Genomic DNA, 22,710 nt, shown 5'->3' with positions numbered 1-22,710 from the left:
GAACATTATTTTTTCATAACCAAGTCATTCTGAAATATATATTTTGATTTTATTTCTTTCTGATTTTTAGCATGTTTAAGCTTTTGATTGTCAGTTTTCTATTGTCTAGATTGTCAATCGGCATCTCAATGACCAACTGGTTCATGTCATTATCAGATAAGTGTGAAAGCCATTACAACGCACATAGAACCTTTGAAGTCAGTGTTGAGCTTCATCTATGGGTTTATCATGTTTATACATCTATGGTTATACTGTTGAATGTGATCACGGTTATTCCTGTAGCTCACAGACAAATGCAGGTGAAATTCAAAACTTAACAAAAGTTTTAAACAAAAAAAAATCTGTAGACTGTACTTCCTTTGACAAACTCTCAACAAATCTAGTCATTTATAATGACACATATCTACCTTAAACAGTCCCAGGAGATTCTCTCATGTCATACATGTGAAAGCGGTACCTTTTTGGTAACTATTTATGTGTTGCGTCTAAATATGAATTGTAACACTTTATAGTGACTGACCAGGTCAAACAAATACTTCTCAAGAAACATACAGAGAAAGAAGACAACTTGGAACAGCACCAGCCATGCCAGACTATGTATGAATAAAAACTCAGATCGGATTAGCATGGATGATATGTTAGTAATATGTCCTTGTGAATAGTAAGGAAAGCTATCAATAATTCTGCAGATAACGCAATTTTATCAGGTTTATCTTGCATTTTCTGTTCAAATTTTCACACAATCAGTGAATCGTTCAAAAAGGCTAAACTAACTTTTTATTACTGAAAGTTTTAAAACAATGACATGTGTTTCATTCATGAAATAACTTGTGCGTTTCTGCGAAAAAAATCATGTGCAATTTTGTGAATTAAAGGGAAAAAAGATCCTTTTGCGGTGCACTTGCGAATGTCAATTGCGAACTGACCCAATATATTTTCTTTATCATGAGAGTTCACTGATACTGACATCGACATTACCAAGAAGTACACATCAAAGGAAAAATGCACAAATTACCGATAAAATAATTCACACACCCTGTTTCGTGTGTATCTCCTGCCATATCAGTATTTTTTGCATTTATATATAAATCAGAAATAATCAATGTAAAAATGGTAAATTTTTGGAGAAAAAAACCCAAAATTATGGAAAAAACAACCCAAAAATGTTATTTTTTACCACTGACTCCTAAACTGTTGGTACCATATGATAATCCCCAAAATCAATTCTAACCTTCCTTTTGTGTATTGAAGTTGAACCTTCTGGTACAATTTTATACATTGTCATAGAGATCCATTTACTTAAACTAAAGTTATTGTCGGAAACCAAATGTGTCTACGGACAACAACAGCTACATGATTGCATTACTCGAAAGCAAATTTTTGACATATTCCCCATTTCCATTCTGAATTTAATTTTACCGTCATATAAAAAATTGAAAAGTAAGCTGATAAAACAAAATGCAAAAATGACATAAAACTGACTCTGAATTAGTACATGAAAATGATGAAATTGATGTAGAAACCCACAAACAGAAGATGATCAGGAATACATTTATACTGCTGAGCAGTGTTCTCTCCTCAAACTTTAAATAGCATCCTAGAAAATAGCAAAATCTTTAGATTACCAACTTCACAATCCTATTTATGGTTCCTTATGCTTAGATCAAAATGAAAAACCTGATCAAAACATTATTCTAAACAGGCTCACTGTAAATTCAAACTCTTCTTTTAACAATCAGAATGATCCTCTTGCTGATCACATATATATGAGATGCAGGAAATTTTTAATACAATATGAACATCCAGCTAATTTAGAAAGTAAAAATAATTCAACAAACAGAAAGTGTTGTTTGCAATATTAAATAAAAAAAACAGCTACAATTAACTTTTAGATATTGATGAAAAAGATATTCCAAATCCTCCACCTTTTCATGAAAATCAACAATAAATTAATTTAATAAAGTTATGGATTGTATAACAGTATTCATAGTTTTGAAATTAAACAAATGTGTTATTGTTTTAAATTTTGTAAAATTTGCAAAGAAAGAAAAATGGATTTGAAAATGGCACAAGATTATGAATTTAAGCATTGTCATTTAGATAAATCACCAATAAATTTATTTTCAGCAGAAAACAATATGGACAATAAGGGTGCAACCATTTAGCTTCAAAAGGGTAAAAGGGGGGGGGGGGTATGGTTTTTTGTTTGAGTTAGATTTTTTTTTAACACAAAGGGCTTCAACGATTTCAATCAAAATTATTTGGTCAAAAATTAACACTAGAAGGTATGCGGATAATCTGGATTCAGAATATTTTTTTGTCCTCTGCTTGATTAGAATATTTTTTTTTTCATCAATTTGGGAATCCGAATATTTTTGAAGAAAAAAAAACATACTCCATCCTGCCTTTTGAAGTTCAATGATCGTTCCCTTAACATTTTCCATCTGAACTTATTATTTTATTTTAGACAAAAACTATATGTAGGACATTCATCCTGTACATGCATGAAATATTTGCCACTGGACGTTAAGCAAACCAACAATCAATCAATATGTAGAACATAGTCTTGGTAAGCTGGCATTCAAGGTAGCGCCTTCCTCATATTATGCCAGCTTTAGCTGGCACTTATGGTAGAAGCATCGAATTGAAATAAAGAACGATAACTCTCTCTACATGATCAATCTAAAAAGTTTCGTCACTCTCGTTAAATCTCGTACGATTTTTTTTTTTAATTTCGAAGTTGATCAAGTCAAGTTATCTAACTCTTAAAAATATTTTTTTCTTTTTTTTTCCTTATATTTTTTAAATAAATACTGTATTCTTACTTGGCTCCAAATATAAAGTCAATTCTTCAAATAATGAAAACGAAATTAGCATTGGAATATCCGTCAGGACATTTTCAGGACATTAGTTTAACCCTTATATTTTTAATGGCTGCCCGATTCTCGTTTAATCGTGATCTTGAAAAAACGGGACAAAACGGAATAAATTAGATGTTAAATACGAGTTTATTTGTTTACAAAAACAAGAATTTAGAAATTTTAGTAACTTGTGTAGTTTATTTAAATTTTATTGTACCACGGAAATAACCGAAGTTTGGACAACAACATCTTACGTCATGTTTCATCGTCTGCTTCATCTTTCCAGTGACAAATTTCCTAAATAACCACAGGTACTTCATTTAAAAGTTACAATATCATAATTTATGATAACATTTGTAGTGTAAAAGCTCCGTCCAGCCATGGGAACACAGAAAAACCCTCTGCAAGCAATAAATTTCGGGAGAAACTTAGCCGGAGGTAGTAAAATCCGGTGCTCTACCTCTGGTTGACCATGACTTCTATTATTCATCTGCTACAGAATTCCCCATATCAAGTTACAGTGATAATGAAGTTGGTTATACTGTTGAATGTGGTCACGGTTATTCCTGTAGCTCACAGACAAATGCAGGTGAAATTCAAAACTTAACAAAAGTTTTAATCAAAAAAATATCTTGTCATTAATTATGACACATTCTACCTTAAACAGTCCCAGGAGATGGAGACTGTTTTTTTCACTCTCTAAGTTTAATCATAGTAAAAGGAGTCTGAGTGATACATTTAGGTATAATTTGTATGCTCCCATATTGTCCAAAATAGGATTTTATGGGAAGATGGAGTTATGATAACCCATGATAATACCATGACTTTTGATAGGTATAGAGCATTTTACTTGGAAGTATGTGGGCTACATCCTTTGAAATTCAAGCTGCCGGCACATTATTTGGATGCAATATGAATAATTGCCTCCCGCAGTTGCCTGTATATTTTATGCGTCAGTTTAAACCTGATCAAAACATTTTCCCTCTACTGAATACTTTTATCAGGTGCACACTTCAACCTATTAAAGCAATAAACACTTATGGCTATAACGTCACAGTTCCCAAGTTGCACCGAGTACCCAATTTGCACCTATTCAACAAAAATAATTGGGAAATCTTACAAGTTTTCTTTGAGACTAAACAATTTGTATTGTTATGATTTGACATTATACATGTCTTTCAACATCGGTTAATATATTTAAATATACACAAATCGTTTACAATGAGAATATATCAACTAATGAAGCATTCCCGGGAAAAAGTAAATCTACGAAAACGTCAGTGTTGTCACCATGCGAAGTTATCTAATTATCATTTTTTAAAATGTAAGCAACTTCACAACTACAAGTTAGTTTTCATGAACAAAATAAAATAAAGTACAAACAAAAAAGCAATAAAATGCTTCGCCAAGCATCGCCTAATACAACCGCAGATGTAGATTTAGCATATAAAAAACACAAAATTTTTTGTCAGTTGAAATCAAAAATGTTTAATTTTGGACTCTTCAAACTTTAATATGGACTAATTTGAAAACAGGTATCAAGTGAGCCCGAACATTTTTATTCAGCAGCAGTCTCCAACTACATATCTCCTTAATTTTATATGATAGTCCCACAAAAATGTTGAAAAATTATGTGTACATTTAATTTTTTTTCTAGATTCTCTCATGTCATACTTGTGAAAGCGGAACCTTTTTGGTCACTATTTATGTGTTGCGTCTAAATATGAATTGTAACACTTTATAGTGACTGACCAGGTCAAACAAATACTTCTCAAGCAATATGCAGAGAAAGAAGACAACTTGGAACAGCACCAGCCATGCCAGACTATAGATATAGGAAGATGTGGTATGAGTGCCAATGAGACAACTCTCCATCCAAGTAACATGTTAGTTATATGTACTTGTGAATAGTAAGGAAAGCTATCGATACTTCTGCAGATAACGCAATTTTATCAGGTTTATCGTACATTTTCTGTTCAAATTTTCACACAATCAGTGAATCGCTCAAAAAGGCTAAACTAACTTTTTATTACTGAAAGTTTCAAACAATGACAAGTGTTTCATTCATGAAATAACTCGTGCAATTTTGTGAATTAAAGGGAAAGAAGATCCTTTTGCGGTGCACTCGCGCATGTCAATTGCGAACTGACCCAATATATTTTCTTTATCATGACCAGTTCACTGATACTCACGTCGACATTATCAAGAAGTACACATCAAAGGAAAAATGCACAAATTACCGATAAAATAATTTACACACCCTGTTTTGTGTGTATCTCCTGCCATATCAGTATATGTTGCATTTATATATTATGAGAAATAATCAATGTAAAAATGGTAAACTTTTGGAGAAAAAACCCAAAAATGTTGTTTTTGACCACTGACTCCTAAACTGTTGGTACCATATGATAACCCCCAAAATCAATTCTAAACCTTCCTTTTGTGTATTGAAGTTGAACCTTCTGGTACAATTTCATACATTGTCATAGAGATCCATTTACTTAAACTAATTAGTGTCCGGAAACCAAATGTGTCTTCGGACAACAACAGCAACATGATTGCATTACTCGAAAGCAAATTTTTGACATATTCCCCATTTCCATTCTGAATTTTATTTTGCTGTCGTATAAAAACTTGAAAAGTAAGCTAATAAAACAAAATGCAAAAATGACATAAAACTGACTCTGAATTAGTACATGAAATTGATGTAGAAACCCACAAACAGAAGATGATCAGGAATACATGCATTTATACCATGTATACTGCTAAGAAGTGTTCTCCCCTCAAATTTTAAATAGCATCCTAGAATATAGCAAAATCTTTAGATTATCATCTTAACAATCCTATTTATGGTTCCTTAGGCCTAGATGAAAATGAAAACCTGATCAAAACATTATTCTAAACAGGCTCACTGTAAATTCAAATTTTCTTTCAACAATCAGAATGATCCTCTTGCTGATCACATATATATGAGATGCAGGAAACTGGGAATACAATATGAACATCCAGCTAATTTAGAAAGTAAAATGAATCCAACAAACAGAAAGTGTTGTTTGCAATACTAAATAAAAAAAACAGCTACAACTTTTAGATATTGATGAAAAAGATATTCCAAATCCTCCGCCTTTTCATGAAAATCAACAAAAAATTAATTTAATAAAGTTATGGATTGTATAACAGTATTCATAGTTTTGAAATTAAACAAATGTCTTATTGTATATTGTAAAATTTGCAAAGAAAGAAAAATGGATTTGAAAATGGCACAAGATAATGAATTTAAGCATTGTCATTTAGATAAATCACCAATAAATTTATTTTCAGCAGAAAACAATATGGACATTAAGGGTGCAACCATTAGCTTCAAAAGGGGGGGGGGGGGGGGGGGGTTGTTTGAGTTAGTTTTTTTTCACGCAAAGGGATTCAATGCTATCAATCAAAATTATTTGGTCAAAAATTAACACTAGAAGGTATGCGGATAATCTGGATTCAGAATATTTTTTTGTCCTCTGCTTGATTAGAATATTTTTTTTTCATCAATTTGGGAATCAGAATATTTTTGAAGAAAAAAAAATACTCCATCCTGCCTTTTGAAGTTCAATGATCGTTCCTTAACATTTTCCATCTGAACTTATTATTTTATTTTAGACAAAAACTATATGTTGGACATTCGTCCTGAACATGCATGAAATATTTACCACAGGACGTTAAGCAAACCAACAATCAATCAATATGTAGGACCATACTGAGATGTATAATACATCTATGGACATAGTCTTGGTAAGCTGGCATTCAAGGTAGCGCCTTCCTCATATTAAATAAAAGGAAAAAAAAGAAAAAAAATATTTTTAAGAGTTAGATAACTTGACTTGATCAACTTCGAAAAAAAAATTTAAAAAAATCGTACGAGATTTAACGAGAGTGACGAAACTTTTTAGATTGGTCATGTAGAGAGAGTTATCGTTCTTTATTCCAATTCGATGCTTCTACCATAAGTGCCAGCTAAAGCTGGCATATTAAGGGGACGAAATCTCCTATTACAGTAGAAAAATAAAAAAAAACAACAACAAAAAATCGGGAAAATTTCCCGAAATTTTCATTGTACTAATGAACTCAAAATCGTTAACTTTTTTTTTGAAATTGAATAATAAATGTCTATCCTGATAGAGTTATCATATCTGCATTTACGACATATTTTTATTTTCATAATCGTTTACTGAATTCATGTGTTGACTCTTAAATAGTATTATGTACATGGAGTATTTAAAAGACAAATAAAGGTGAAAGAACTCCTATTATATTCATGTATATATATAGACGTGGGCCGTATTCGTCAAGGCTAAACTTTTAAACAAGAGTTCGCACGAAATGTCCAGCCTGCTATACTAATCATGATTGAATATTCGTTGAAAGTCTTTAGTCTTTAAATACATGGATTTTACTCCATATAACAAATGCTCAGTAGTGCAGGTGAGGAGAAAGCTCCACACAATGAAATTTGAACATTGGTATGTGAACAAATTATGATGAAAATGCACAGAGATAAGAACACAACAATCATCCGAACTAAAAAAATATAGATCTCCTTTATCTCCTCCTATCTCACGAGGTCAACATCTGAAAATCGTTAAATCGTTAAATTGGAACATTTTGTTTATAAAAACATCTTTGGAATTTTTCTAGTACAAAAATAGAAACAAAATTGCAAAGAGTTAAGGACAATAATTCCCATTGAATTCATTTCAAATCATGGTCATCATGTTACAAAAAATCTTTTTGAATCTTTTTTTTATGCTCACCCCGACCAGGAACATATATATTTGATATACTGTTCCCAGCCGCGACCGTGCACCCTCTATGCAGGCAGGGGAATATAAGTAAGGGGGAGAGAAACTAATGATAATATGCTGGGAAGATCTTATTCGAACCTTTTTGAATTTTACCATCTCAAACGACTAAATATCAGAGATTATCGAAAAATAAATCGTATCTTGCCATTGGTTTAATATGGGGACGAAGTCCCCAATTACGGTAGAAAAATCAATAAAAAAAAAAAAAAAAAAAAAATCCGGGAAAATTTCCCGAAATTTTCATTGTACTAATGAACTCAAAATCGTTAACTTTTTTTTTTCAGACTTTTTTTATTTCCCCGCATCTGCGCAGAAATCTTCTTCCGGTCTCGTTTGTCATGATACTTTGAGTAAAATGTATATTTATCAGTCTGGTAAAATATAGGAAGGAACACAATACAAATTTCATTTTTAACAATTATTTGATATGAAAAAACGTTACCTGATGATAGCGTTTCTTTGTTTACATTGAATATGACGTCATAACTTAAAAAACGTCACAACTAAAATCACCTAACGACAGAACCAAAACCGGAAACGTTACGGTATTTCCGTTTCTTTTTTAACATATGTTTGAATTAAAAAAAAAAATTCATACAGACTTCGTCCCCTTTCACAGGTAATGCCTGCCTCATATTAAGGGGACGAAGTCCCCAATTACGGTAGAAAAATCAATAAAAAAAAAAAAAAAAAAAAAAAATCGGGAAAATTTCCCGAAATTTTCATTCTACTAATGAACTCAAAATCGTTAACTTTTTTATTTTCAGACTTTTTTATTTTCCCGCATTTGCGCAGAAATCTACTTCCTTTTTCCGGTCTCGTTTGCATGAGTCTTTGAGTAAAATATATATTTATCAGTCTAGTAAAATATAGGAAGGAACGCAATACCAATTCCATTTTTAATAATTCCTTGAATGGCTTGATATGAAAAAACGTTACCTGATAGCGTTTCTTTGTTTACATTGAATATGACGTCATAATATAAATAACGTCACAACTAAAATTCCGAACAACAGAACCGAGATCGGAAACGTAAGGGTATTTCCGTTCTTTTTGAACAGATTTTGAAGTTAAAACATATGTTTGAATTAAAAAAAAATAATTCATACAGACTTCGTCCCCTTTCACAGGTAACGCCTGCCTCATATTATCTTTACGTCAATATGACAATCATTTATAACATGAATATTGATATATTTGAACTCTATTATTCTAAAATTAAAAGGTCAATATGTACACCGGTTTGTTTACAAGCTAACGCGTATTAATCACAGCCATGCACATGTTTAACTTGGGATATGATTATATATATATTATAAAGTGGCAACATTTAAAAACAAGAAGACCTTACATTTTTTTGTTTCCGTTGTGCACATATTTTTTGTAAATTATTAACGAATTGGTGACAGGTAATTTGAATTCGACCTGCAATGCTCCCTTACCGGGTCGTTGTATTCGAACTGTTCGTTGTTCAGTTACTCTGAGTCAGTGATGATTACTTCTTTTTTTTTCCGTCTTCATCTTTTATAGACATTTGTTCTATTAATATATGGATGCATAATTTAGCTACTTATAACTGGGACTATTATACTAACTTAATAGTCCCAGCTTATAACAAAAGCGGCTTGTTAATTAGTATGCATGGAAAACAGAATAATTGAATCCAGTTTTCTATATTTTTTAGGACCACTGTATTTGTCAATGTGAAATCATATAATATGCATATAAAAAAAATATTATTGTGTCTTTTTCTTTTCTTTTCATCTTATCAATAAAATCTATTAAAGAGTTTATAGAAAAAAAAATGTGGAATGATTGCCAATGAGACAACTCTATAAGAGACCAAATGACACAGAAATTAACAACTATAGGTCACAATACGGCCTTCAAAAATGAACAAAGCCTTATAAAAGGCCCGGAAATGACAAATGTAAAACAAATAAAACGAGAAAACAAGCGGTCTAATTTATGTACAAAATAATGAACGAAAATCAAATATGTAACACAGCAACTAACGACAACCACTGAATTACAGGCTCCTGACTTGGGACAGGCACATATATAGAATGTGGCGGGGTTAAACATGTTAGCAGGCGCCAACCCTCCCCTAACCTGTGCTATGGAGGAATAGTGCAACATAAGAACAAACCATAAAAATCAGTTGAAAAAGGCTTAACTCATCAGATGGATACAAATAGAAATACATCTATAACAAAAACACAGACTCCTTGCATTTATTTAATAAACCAGCTTGCTCCATCCTTTGACCACAACCTGTGATATATTCCAGGCGCGGATCCAGTCATTTTGAAAGTGGGTTTCATTGGGTTTAGTTTTTTTTTTATTTGGGGAAATGGACAGTCTAATTGTTTGTATGTTTTCTTAGCGTGAATTTAAATTTTGAAATCTCATCAGGATAATGCATGTAAGGAGCACTATTAACACTTAAAACACTAAGTCTGAATTTCAAACACAGACTGCATGTATGTACATAGTTTGTAAAACGGGATTCCCCACTATTTCCTGTCATTTCTTATTTACTTTTGTGTTCCAAGAACAGAGTCCAAACCTTCAAAACAACCCGCTAACTACTTTTTCATGTAATATGTTTCTGCTGGGGGCATAACATGTTGTGAGCAAGTACACTACCAAGGTTGTAAAGCATATCTTTAATGCTAAACATGAGGTTCTCCGGGGTAATAAGCGATGTTTTCTCGGTCCACTCTGACATTCGCCCAAATACTCATGATAAAATTCCAATAGTAAGAAACCAGGACGGGTTCATATAAAAACTTTTGAAAGCAGAGAAAATTGCGCACCTTTTGTTCGGCATGACTTTAACAGATGACCATACAAATACTCAAAATCAAGGATAACAATAAGGTTGAAGTAATTTGGTTCAGTCACGGGTGTGTTAATAGTTAATAAACTATTCCCAGGTTCTATTATTTAATTAACTGTTGACATAGGGATATACGTCTCGTTGTAAGCAATTAAAATGATAAAGTGGAAAGGTTAAAATAATTGCAAATACTTTTACACATTTTAACCAAGAAAAAATATTCCAAGTCATTCAATGTCCATGACCAGAGGCGCAAGGCTAACTAATCTCCATGGAAATGAGATATGCTAAGGTGCGGATCCAGAATTTAAAAAAAGAGGCCTGAGGGGGTTCGATCCAAGTCTATGCTGTACCATACATGAAACCCGTACATAAGGGTGTGGGTCCCTTGACCCTCTAAATCCATTGCTGATGCAGAAAATGCCAATAGTCAATACAAGCGTGCATATCAATTAACTATCACCAGGCGCGTAGCTACGTTTACGTCAAAACGCCCGGGCGTACACATGAATTTAGGAGAAAAAAATAATTAATCTAAACAAATAAAAAAAAGCTTAAACCACACGAGCCTTCATATTCTTTCTTCAATAATAAATTTTAAAATTCACGAAATTTACTTTTTAATGAAATAGTTTCACATTACATATTCGTTCATTTTCCGTCAAAGTCTGAATCTACTGTGAATTCTACTCAGTTTCCTATTGTTTAAAGTAATTCATTCGATATGTGATTTGCATTTTTGACGAGCCTGCGACATTAATGTCGGGAAAACGAGACCGTGGCTTAGCGTTCCTAGATTCCATCGGTGTCGTCAACATTTAGGTTCAGTCTGTTGTTAAAGTTATGTTTGGTTTTATCAATAACTTTGTCAAACATTCATGGAATTTTACGGAAGTTAGACGGAAGCTTTTTATGACCAAATTTAAGACAGTATTCAGAGCAAAATTTTATGAATATTTCTTTTGATTTTTGTCTCGCCTTGACGGAGTCAAAAAGTGAGACATAGGTATGTTGTTTCCTGCGTCGTTGTCGGCGGCGGCGTCAACAATATATAAGTTTGTAATTAGGTCACTTTATGAGGAACCACTAGTGGTAGGCAAATAATATTTAGTATGCAGTTGTATTATCATTGACACATCTCATTTCCATGGCGATTGTTTGGTCCCGCCCCCTCAGTCATGGTCTATTGACTTTGAAACTTTTGCTTGGTTTACATGCATTAGTTTGTAATAAGTTTGTTTATGGGAAACCACTAGTGTTATGTCAACGATATTTAACTACTAGGGGGTGTTTAACGACCTTGACTTCAATGAGGGTCTTGCACGGTCGACTAAATGGACTTGTCGTTTGTTGATGTGGTTCATAAGTGTTTCTCGTTTCTCGTTTTTTATATAGATTAGACCGTTGGTTTTCCCGTTTGAATGGTTTTACACTAGTAATTTTTGGGGCCCTTTATAGCTTGCTGTTCGGTGTGAGCCAAGGCTCCGTGTTGAAGACCGTTCTTTGACCTATAATGGTTTACTTTTATAAATTTTTACTCGGTTGGAGAGTTGTCTCATTGGCACTCATACCACATCTTCTTATATCTATTAATTTTTGTTTACAGTTAATATTTAGATGCCGTACAAGGTTAAAGTTTTTTCAGAAATCAATTACTTTGTCAAACCTTCATGAAATTTTACCTAAGTTGGACACAAACTTTTTATGATCAAAAGTCAGTATCCAGAGCATAATGAAAATATATATTTTTTTATTTTCCGTATTTAACTAATAAAAGGACTTTGTTGTTTTGTAGTTAATAAGAAGATACATTTTGAGGTTAAAGTTTGTTACAAATCAATTACTTTGTCAAACTTTCATGGAATTTTATGAACATTTGGCAGAAGCTTTTTAAAGATTTTAAAAGAGATAATTTTGAAATTATTTTTTTTATTTTTTTATTTTTCAGTATTTTACTGACTTATTTTTTTTTTATAATTAACAGACGGTCTGTTTTTATATGATGAATTTGTAAACCTTCATAGATTGTTATGAACCTTGGAAATAAGCTTATCTTAAAGATAAAGTTTTTCTTTTCTTAAATCATGTATTTCACTTATCAATAGATAACTTTTTATAGTCACACTGACAGAAGTAATCCCAGGCGAGACACAGGGTTCCACGGAACTCTTTACGAATTTTATATTTCACCTGAAAATCTATGAAAATTATTTATTTCATGTGTCTATTAACATAATTTGCGCATAAAAATGGGTGAAAATTTAGATGAAGTCGAAATAATTAAAAGAACAACATTGAAATGGAGACTTGCTTTTTTTATTATCTTGATTTGGCTATTTGTAGATCCCACATCTCCTTTTACACATATTTTAAGTAACTGGTTTGGACATTTTTCTCTAAGACAAATGATCATTGGATTCAAAATCAACACAATGAATAAATTAAACTTAAAAAAAAATAAACTAGACTCTAAATATTTAGCTATGGATGAGTTTTTAATGACAGAAATGGTATCTCTTTCTCGATAACGCGAGTATCTGGGGCTTCACCCCATCAACCCCCTACTAAGAGGTTCTCTGCCCTGGACCCGCTTTGGTCCCTCAGACACCTCGCCGAGTATCGGGCGTACACTTACAAATGGCCTAGCTACGCCACTGATCACTGATTTTATCACCAGATTCTCATAAGCATGACTTAGATGAAGGGGGCATATAATCTCACTGGGAATGATATGCTACTGCTTATACAACTGCATTACACATGTCATTGACCTAGCTACAGTTTAATAGTGGTTCTGAACTTCACTTCAATTCAACTGAACCAATCTAACTTTAACATGTAAACTAGGCAATAGTTTCAAGTTCAATGGACAATGACCGAGGGGAAATGGAAAATGATCTCTATGGGAGGAATCATGAATATGTTTGCCCTGAAATTAAATTAATCAGAAACTTCAATTTTTAAACTAAGCAAAATCCATGGATATGAGATTTGCTAATATATGCATGCTTATACAACAGCATGCCAAATATGATCAAGTTGAAATAAGGTTTTCTTAAGTAACCTAAACATAGACTTGTTCAAACAGCGACACCACGCTATAAAGCGCACAAACATGTCTCACATTAATGAATTCTTAGAGGCAAAACAAAAACCATCAAGAATGTTCATAACAACCAGGTGTTTGTTGGCATGCACCTCTTTCTTAAACATTTCATGAAACCATATAATGAAAATCAGATTTATATTTTTATATTGTGTAACACATAAAGGATAATCACCCTGAAATGTAATTTAGAAAATACCGTAACAATACGTTTTCACTGTATTACCTAACAAAAAGACCAATATGGTTGCAAGAGCTAAACGGTATCAGATTGGTCTTAGCTTCAAAGAGCCAGTGAACCAATACAATCAAACCTGTCAGATATCAGTGTTTGCGTTTGAAGTTCCCCATAAGTATTTTATTTTGGTTCCGATTGGAGACACACCATGGACTAATTGTCATCAAAGGCGGTCAAACGTTCATATTTAAACCAAACAAGAACTTTTTCTTTTGTTCTAATTTCCAAGACTTCATAGACATATTGGTACAATATATATGTCTCTGAACACAGGAACTGAAATGAAATCAAACCATGAAGGAATATTCTATAATAATACCTATTGTGAATATTGCTATATGTTCAGTTTCAGTGAGTTGTCTGGTTTAAGAGGAAGCCTTGATAGTTGGTTATCTTGTTGGAATTATTTTACACTTTGTAATCTTTGTGTCTTCCATAGATTGCTACACAAGTCCATACATAACTGTGACCTGTATTTTCTAGCATTTACTTTGGTCTCTGCATGGTGGAAAGAAGTCTTATTGGCGATCATACTACATCTCCCAATTTTATATTGATAATCATACAGATCCAAGAAAATAGAAGCTACAAGTATCATTCTATTAAACATAAAAAATTTCTGAGAAAGACAATTCTGTACTTTTGGATATATGGTATTTATTATAGACAATTTCAGTCAACTTGAACTTTCACATAGACAGTTAATTTTTATGTGAGCCTGTCTGTTTTATTTAAATGATTGACAATATATCATTTATCCATTTCATATCCTTGTGACATTAAAATATTCTGAGCATACATGTAACATGACATGGGAAGAAAGATAGTCAGACATACCAAATAGTTCTTATATTTGGGATATTACATGTGACTGTAATATATATGTTAATATTTTCATGATAGCAGGTCTAATAACCACTTGACTTGGTTAAAAGATTTCTTGGATTCTATGAAAAGGAATGCTTTCATTTTTGATATGCAGCTTGAAAATGTTGAGTTGATGTCTATTAGCAATTTTAAGATCTGCCATGTCTGCTGTGCAGCTACATCTTGTTTCCTGGTATTTTAGAATTAATTGCATGCAGCCACAAAGGTCCAGACCTGGTATTGTTCTTTTTTTTCTATTTTTTTATACTCTTGTTAAAATAGTTGTAAAATTTTCAACATCTTTTCTGGTAGCTCATTTTTACCTGAAAAAGAGAAGTCATATAATATCAATCAAGAATTAACAAAATTGGCATGTAATTACACATGTATATAAAGATCAGTGGCGGATCCAGAAATGTTCATAAGAGGGGGCCCACTCCAGTCATGCTTCAGTGATTCCCTATATAATCAACCAAATTTTTCCCACAAAAGGGGGGGACGGCCCGCTGCCACCCTCCTAAATCCACCCCTGAAAATAAAATTGTCTTATTGTTACTGCTGATTCATTTTAATATCAATTGTGTATACAACAGAGGAAAACAGTCCAATAAAATTATATTTTCTAGAAGTATGTAAGATGAGTAATGAACTATTAACAAACAAGTCCATTTGCCCTGCTTATATACACAAATGACCAAAAAAATGTTTTTTTAACTGAAATATAGCACTCTAATAAATGTTTGTACATTCACTGATAAGCTGATACCTCATTTCTAATAATTATTTCATATACGTACTTACACCTTAATATTAAAAAGTCTCTGTATGTACATGTATCTCTTTCTTTCCATTTCACATAACTCTACAATCAGAACAGCATCTGCAACAACCAAAATTTAAGGTTTATGACCCCTTCTGTAGCCATGTGAATTATGAAATTTTCAAACTGCAATGGTATCAAAACAGCAAAAATAATGAATAATAGAGATGGGCCGTTTTGTACATATACCTAGGGGAAACTTCGTGCAAAGCATTATTATTTATTGTTTCATTGCATTTAATAGAAAAAGGGGATTTTGTGGCAAATAAACCAAGATTTTTGTAGAAAATCCAAAGACCTTTAAAAAGAGATTTTTGTTATAAAATTTTAAACATAGATTACTCACTTGTTTTTCTATGATGTGCTAGCATTTATTGTTTACAAAAAGTCCTAAACAACCTTTAAATTCCAAAAAAAACCTTGTGCTGTGTCACTAAAGTCGAGTGCACCCTAGAAGGTGTACTTGAATTGGTCCATATTTATATTTGTTCTAACCAATATTTTGATTTATAAACTTGTCCTAAGGAAATCATTGCTAGCACTGCATGCAATATTCCTCTATCTATCAAGCATAGAATGGTCAAATATTAGATTACAATGGAAAGGCTAGATTTTATTTAAAATTTACATGTTTAGCATTGAAACAACAAAAGGATACATAATTCTTAAAGAGCTCTAATTAAGAGCTCATGTTCCTTGCTATTAATATTTATATATGCAACCCAACTTTAAATAAAGATTAATTTACTATACTTTACTTTAAAGACTTTGAGACAAACTTGTCATATAATCAGAAATGTTATTTCAAACAAAGCTGTCCAGTCTTTTGTTTTTTATGGTCATCATCATGGATTAAAAAAAATCTGAGTAAATACTTAAAAGTTAATCACTTTAAATTAGGTTGCCTTTATGAAAGGAGCAAAAATGCTTACCATGTGCAATACAAAGATTTATATTGACCTGACAGTGACAATTAAACAATGACTGAGAGCACAACATGGTACATTTTTGTAAAAAATATACCATGTATACATGACTATATCATTGTATATCAAGCAATGTAAATTATATAATAAAATCTAGGATGTTATTCACTTACATTCTGCCAAAACTTATAGCAGGAACTATTTCTAGGACTCTCATGACTGTGTGGTAAACAATTTGTGAGGTGGTGTTTGATTAGCATATCAATAGAACAACAATGTCAACATGCAACTGCAAACTCGTTATTTTGTTGAGGGTGGTAAAGGGGGGGGGGGGGGGGGTGCTTGCACAGAAAAAACTTGAAATAAAACATAATTTCACGTTGAACGTGAAATAATTTCTGTCATGAACGTTGCACGAAAAATAAAGACTTTGATGTGATCCTTTTGTGACTGAGTCACTGTCTTTTTGTATATATAAACTCTCTGTTTTACTTGATATTCCCGATTGAGTATACACATTTATAATATAAATGGTTTACGGCTTTTAAAAAAGTATATAACGATCTTCTTAACTTTTAAAATGCAAATTTCCCGCAGACACGAAAGTGTATTCCTGATCTATTTCATTGTCTTTATTAACAAGAATAAACACGTTGTCATGTTACCCATGCCACCAGCTACCACGACTTGTGGTTAAAAGTATCAGAAATAGGAAGTTTGAACTGACAGATGATGGAAAGTGGAAACACGTTAAAGCTCATCACTGTTCAGATGTCGATCCTATTTAAAGTCATTCTTTTCATTTTACAAAAAAATTCAAAGAATCGGCAATGAGGAAGCATGTATCTAGGAGATCCGAAAAGTGTTCACAAGTTAAAAACATATCACTGAGATTTGAACTTAATATGAAGTCTTTATGTAAAGTTGTTTCTTAGAAAAATGTAACCGAAATATTTGTTGGATTGACGAACAGAAGCACAAGTTGATTGTAATATATCCCTAATCCTACAGCGTTCCCTAGTAATTCATACCATGCAGGTCTCATTAGTCCTTTTATTTTTTTTAATGTTTTCTAACATTACAATCATGAACTAGAGACATATATGGCAATACAGCAATCAATCAACATATTCATACCAGATTACTAAAGTAGCATATGGTACAACGATTTTGAACTTATCGCAAACTGAATCAAATCGAAAGAATACGACAAAAATAAATATGTATGGCCCGTTACAAATTTGTTGAGACAATAAAATGTCAGTGTGATGTAGTTACTTAATACTTAATGAGCAATGTGTTAGGCCAAACCAGTACATATATCTTGGAAGCTCCAAAATCGATAAGGAACAACATCAAAGGCCATTCCGCTTTATCAAAAAACAAAATTGAATCCATTTTTTTCTTGACGATCCCTGCCAAGTGTTTGAATTTTATTTGAAAAATACCGAGCACGCAAAATAAGCATTTGAAAATCACGATGCACGTAAAATTAAATAAGCAGAACACGTTGAACGAGGCACCTGTCTTGCACGACTGAACGTCAAATAAAAAAGTAAAAACACGTTGAACGTGAAATAAAAAACGGCGATCACGTTGCACGAAAATAACCCTTTACCACCCTCTTTGTTGATTGATTTTATTTTTGTCATTCAATATCGAGTATTATAACTTTATCAATCATTTGTAATGGATATTATGTCAAATAATCGAATAGTTTATCTTTTCGATATTTTTCAATAGCACAACTTTTTGGCCGTCTGGTTTAAAGAGTTTTTAAAGTGCGATTATTATTGTCATTTAGATAGATCAAAATACCATGTTATGAAATATTATGTGGCAGACTTACGTGTCATTCTGATATGTACGATCCGCTAAATCAACCTTTTTGTAAACACAAAACTTGATCTTCCCCGCATAAACATGGCGTTTGCATTACAGTAAGGAGTTGTTTCCCCTTACTGATGCAAAAAAAGGGGGGGGGAATCTATGAATCTTATTGGTGTTAGTATTCTAACAGTATTATGATACAACCATAGCTGTACATATCTAACTAAATCCTTACTCCAACCAAACTAAATTGTAAAAAATGTAAATAAAAAATAATTTGTCTCGGGAGTTTTCCTTTCTAAGTACGGACTTTTTTCCGGCGTCGCAGCTTCAATTTTATTTACTAATGACATTTTGCATTTGCAAATAACTGGAAGAATTAAATATATGTGATTATATTTTACCTTTGGAAACCATGACATCTACATATATCTGGAAAATCGTTTAAATATGACAATTACCAACAAACACCAATGGCAAAGGTCACATGACCTTACTCGGAACTCATCAGATTTATCATGAGAGTATCTGTTATCAAAGCTCTCGAAAATACTATAAGAAAACACACGATACATTTACAAACATTTGGGTAAAACTTTCCACAAATGCATAGATTCCCATCGCCAACATACATACTTAAACCTCAAGACTTGACACCGTTTTTACAGAGTCGTAATGACTAATTGCCTTTTTACTAGAAATATATATATAATTAATTAACGGTGTTTCGGGATTTTTTAGCTAAGTTCTATTTTAGCAAGGGTCCCTTCTCAAAAGTCTCCCTATTTAAAGTCTTGTTTTTGCTAGGTGCTCTTTTAAATTTTTACTGCGTTTATACGCAATGATAGGCATCTGTTTAAATATTGTTTTACAATATTCATCTCTTTGCAAAATTTGCCAATGTTTCTTAATAGCTCTGTTAAGATTTATAACTGTGGGGTTATATTTAGTTACTAGTGTAAGTGGAATTTCCCTTTTTCTAAAATTATCTGACAGAGTACTGCATCGTTTAATCTTGTATTTCACATCTTTTATGTTTTTTGCAGTTTCCAACTTATCATAGCCTCTATCTATAAGTTTATTCTCCAAGGTCAGAAGATGTTTGTTAAGATCAGTTTCGTTGCTATTGTTTCTTATGTGACGAATTGTTTCACCTGTTATAATACTTTTAAAAGTATGTTTAGGATGTGCACTTGTAATTGGGAGATACTGATAAGTTTCAGTTGGTTTGACATGTAACCTGATGTCAAGGACACCACTCGATTTAAAACGCTCCCCTTTGTACACCTCAGTATCTAAGTACGTCACTTCTGTATTGGAGAAATTATACGTAAACTTAAGTAGAGGGTCAATGTTGTTTGCAATTGCAAAGAACTCATCAATTTGTGATTTGTTGCACTCTGTAATCATGAAACCATCGTCACGATATTGACAAATCATACTAATGCTATTTTTAAATTGAAATCTGTCTAAGATTTGTGTAAGTATTGTTGACAGATGCAGATCGGTGGCAGTGGGTGATAATATTCCACCTTGTGGCGCCCCTATAACTTGTTTATATAAAGTCCCATTAAATTGGAACTCATTGTTTTCCAATATAATTTTTGCAAAAGATATTAGATCTAATTTGTTTGGTACTTTAAACTTGTACTTTGTTCGATCAATTTGATCTAAGAAATTCTTGGTTGTGTATCTAGTAAATTGTCAATGTTCATGTTTGTATACATTGAAGTTACATCATAGGCAATTAGTGTACAGTTATGTACACAGGTCTTTGACTCTATCCTATTGATAAAATCTTTTGTGTCTTGAATGTAAAACTCTAGTTTCCTCAATAAAGGTTTTAATATTAAATCTAAAAACTTTTCAATTCTTCTAGTTGGAGAATTGCATTTATTGATTATAGGCCTGAAAGGCACAGCTAATTCTCCTCTTTTATACCCATCTATTTTGATAGCTTCTAATGAGTCTTGCCGAATTTTATGTATTTTAGGAAGAAGGTACATGTATCCATGTTTAGGATTCTTGCAGTCACTTAAGAAGTTATAAGTGTGCTCATCAATTTCTTTGTTTGCAAATAGTTTATTTACAATCTTCGAAATAGATCTAGTGATAATCTCTGTGTTTGTGTGATTTATTTTCTTGTAATGCTCACTGTTTAAGTGATTAGTTCCTGCATTAATATAATCTAATGTGTTTACGACCACAGTTGTGTTGTTTTTATCTGCCTTAGATATATAGATGCTGTCATCTTTTATAAGATAATTGAAAGCTTTACGCTCTGCTAGTGTTAGGTTGTGTTTGAACTGTTTAACCTTTAATCTAGAAATTTCAAGTTTTGTATCAGTTATGTAACATTCAAGGGCATTGTTTCCGTTAGGTGGAATATGCCCTGTTTGTAAGTATAAAGGATGGATTTCTTTAATTGTGTTCGTAGAGTAGTGAAATCTACATCTCAATTTTCTAGCTAGTTCAAGAAAATCCATCATGATTTGTTTACGTATGTAAGTACCTGAAACTTTAGGAGTAGGAATAAACTTCATCCCTTTTCCCAAGAGGAGGTATTCCTCATTTGTCAGTAGTCTACTTGACAAGTTCAACACAAACTTTTTGCAAGATTCTTCTCGAATCTTTCTTGATTTATACTTGTTATTTAGTTTACGGGTTTTAAGTTTTTCCCGTTTTCTTTTGTTCCTATATCTACAGGAACTCTTAAATCTTCTGCAAACCATCCTAACAGTAAGAGTAAATTGGTAAGACTGTTTGCAGAAGGAAGGGCAGCATATGGCAGGCATGCGCAGTGCACAAAAAACTATTATCCAATAGAAGCTTAACAAACGATAACACACAGGTGAATGAAATGATTTAATATTTCCAATGATAAGATAAACACATAATATTCCAATATTATAACAAATCCAAGTGAGATAACGCACACATAACTGACAACCTAGAGATTAAAATCCTTAGAAGATTTCACTGAACTATAGTAACTAAAATCCTACACTACGCTACTAATCAAATTATTGTATGTGAAACAAAATCTTAAAATTTTCTGTATTTGTCCTTTGGCTTAAAACCACTGCTGAATGTTTGTTTTCTTGGTAGACTTTCTTTGTATTTAGCCAGTTTGATGGCATATTCTTCCTTGATTTCATTAGCTGTTTTAAAGAACCTGTTTCTTTCTTCAAACTGTTCACCTTTTATGAACTGTTCATCTACCTCTTGGACGATGCTGTCCATCTCTTTGCCAACTTCCGTAATGGCTTTTGCAGTAATGCCAGACAGGGAGGAAAGCACTTCCGTTTTGATTCTGGCATTTAGTTCCCGGACTTGATCTTTAACACCATCTTTTGTTTGATGTTGTAGCATTCTAGGTGTAAAGTTAACTGTTATGTTCATATATGGGGGTAAGGCTTTAGACTTTTTAGCCAGATTAAGTCCCTCCATAATCGTGTTATAGTTGAATTTAACATCACTCAGGAATTTCAGTTGTTTAACACTTCCATCACATGTTGAAATAGAAGTAGATGATTCCTCATTAGTGTTTAAAACACTTTCACTAAATATAGGTCTCTTTACTTCTTTTTGTGAACAGGGTATTTCAGAATTACTATCTTCCATTTTTTTAGTTTTAAATTTTAGCTTAGATCTACTTGATTTCATCTGAAACAATGATGGCTCGGACCTCCAAAGAATGTGACCTTAAATTAACTGTCACTATGTGGGGTTTCTGTTTTTACTCTTTCATTTTCATGTAGACAGATTTATAGTTTTGTTTTTGGTAACTTTAGATAATTCTTCGTTGAGGTTAATAACTTGCTATGTCAACGGTGATAAATGTCTTGGGCATGTATGGATCATTGTGAGAAATCTCACTCTGATGCACTCGGGAAGGAATCCAGTGCGTGCTCCGCCGCATAAATCAAATTTACAAACATTTGGGTAAAACTTTCCACAAATGCATAGATTCCCATCGCCAACATACATACTTAAACCTCAAGACTTGACACCGTTTTTACAGAGTCGTAATGACTAATTGCCTTTTTACTAGAAATATATATATAATTAATTAACGGTGTTTCGGGATTTTTTAGCTAAGTTCTATTTTAGCAAGGGTCCCTTCTCAAAAGTCTCCCTATTTAAAGTCTTGTTTTTGCTAGGTGCTCTTTTAAATTTTTACTGCGTTTATACGCAATGATAGGCATCTGTTTAAATATTGTTTTACAATATTCATCTCTTTGCAAAATTTGCCAATGTTTCTTAATAGCTCTGTTAAGATTTATAACTGTGGGGTTATATTTAGTTACTAGTGTAAGTGGAATTTCCCTTTTTCTAAAATTATCTGACAGAGTACTGCATCGTTTAATCTT

At 32.4% G+C, this 22,710-nt stretch overlaps 1 long non-coding RNA gene across 1 annotated transcript; it reads right to left on the bottom strand.

Annotated features, from left to right (window-relative positions):
- Positions 1 to 14,534: 14,534 nt before the first annotated feature.
- Positions 14,535 to 18,452, bottom strand: LOC127735180 (uncharacterized). Its single transcript, XR_007998179.1, has 3 exons — positions 18,357 to 18,452; positions 15,563 to 15,641; positions 14,535 to 15,084 (listed from the first exon to the last, which is right to left on the bottom strand). It is a non-coding gene; the product is annotated as an uncharacterized LOC127735180 (long non-coding RNA).
- Between the last annotated feature and the right edge of the window lie 4,258 nt (positions 18,453 to 22,710).

Source organism: Mytilus californianus, unplaced genomic scaffold, assembly GCF_021869535.1.
Source record: "Mytilus californianus isolate M0D057914Y unplaced genomic scaffold, xbMytCali1.0.p SCAF_3, whole genome shotgun sequence".
Taxonomy (NCBI): domain Eukaryota; kingdom Metazoa; phylum Mollusca; class Bivalvia; order Mytilida; family Mytilidae; genus Mytilus; species Mytilus californianus.
Note: the sequence above shows the minus strand (reverse complement) of the source record. Positions and strands in the feature narration are given on the sequence as shown.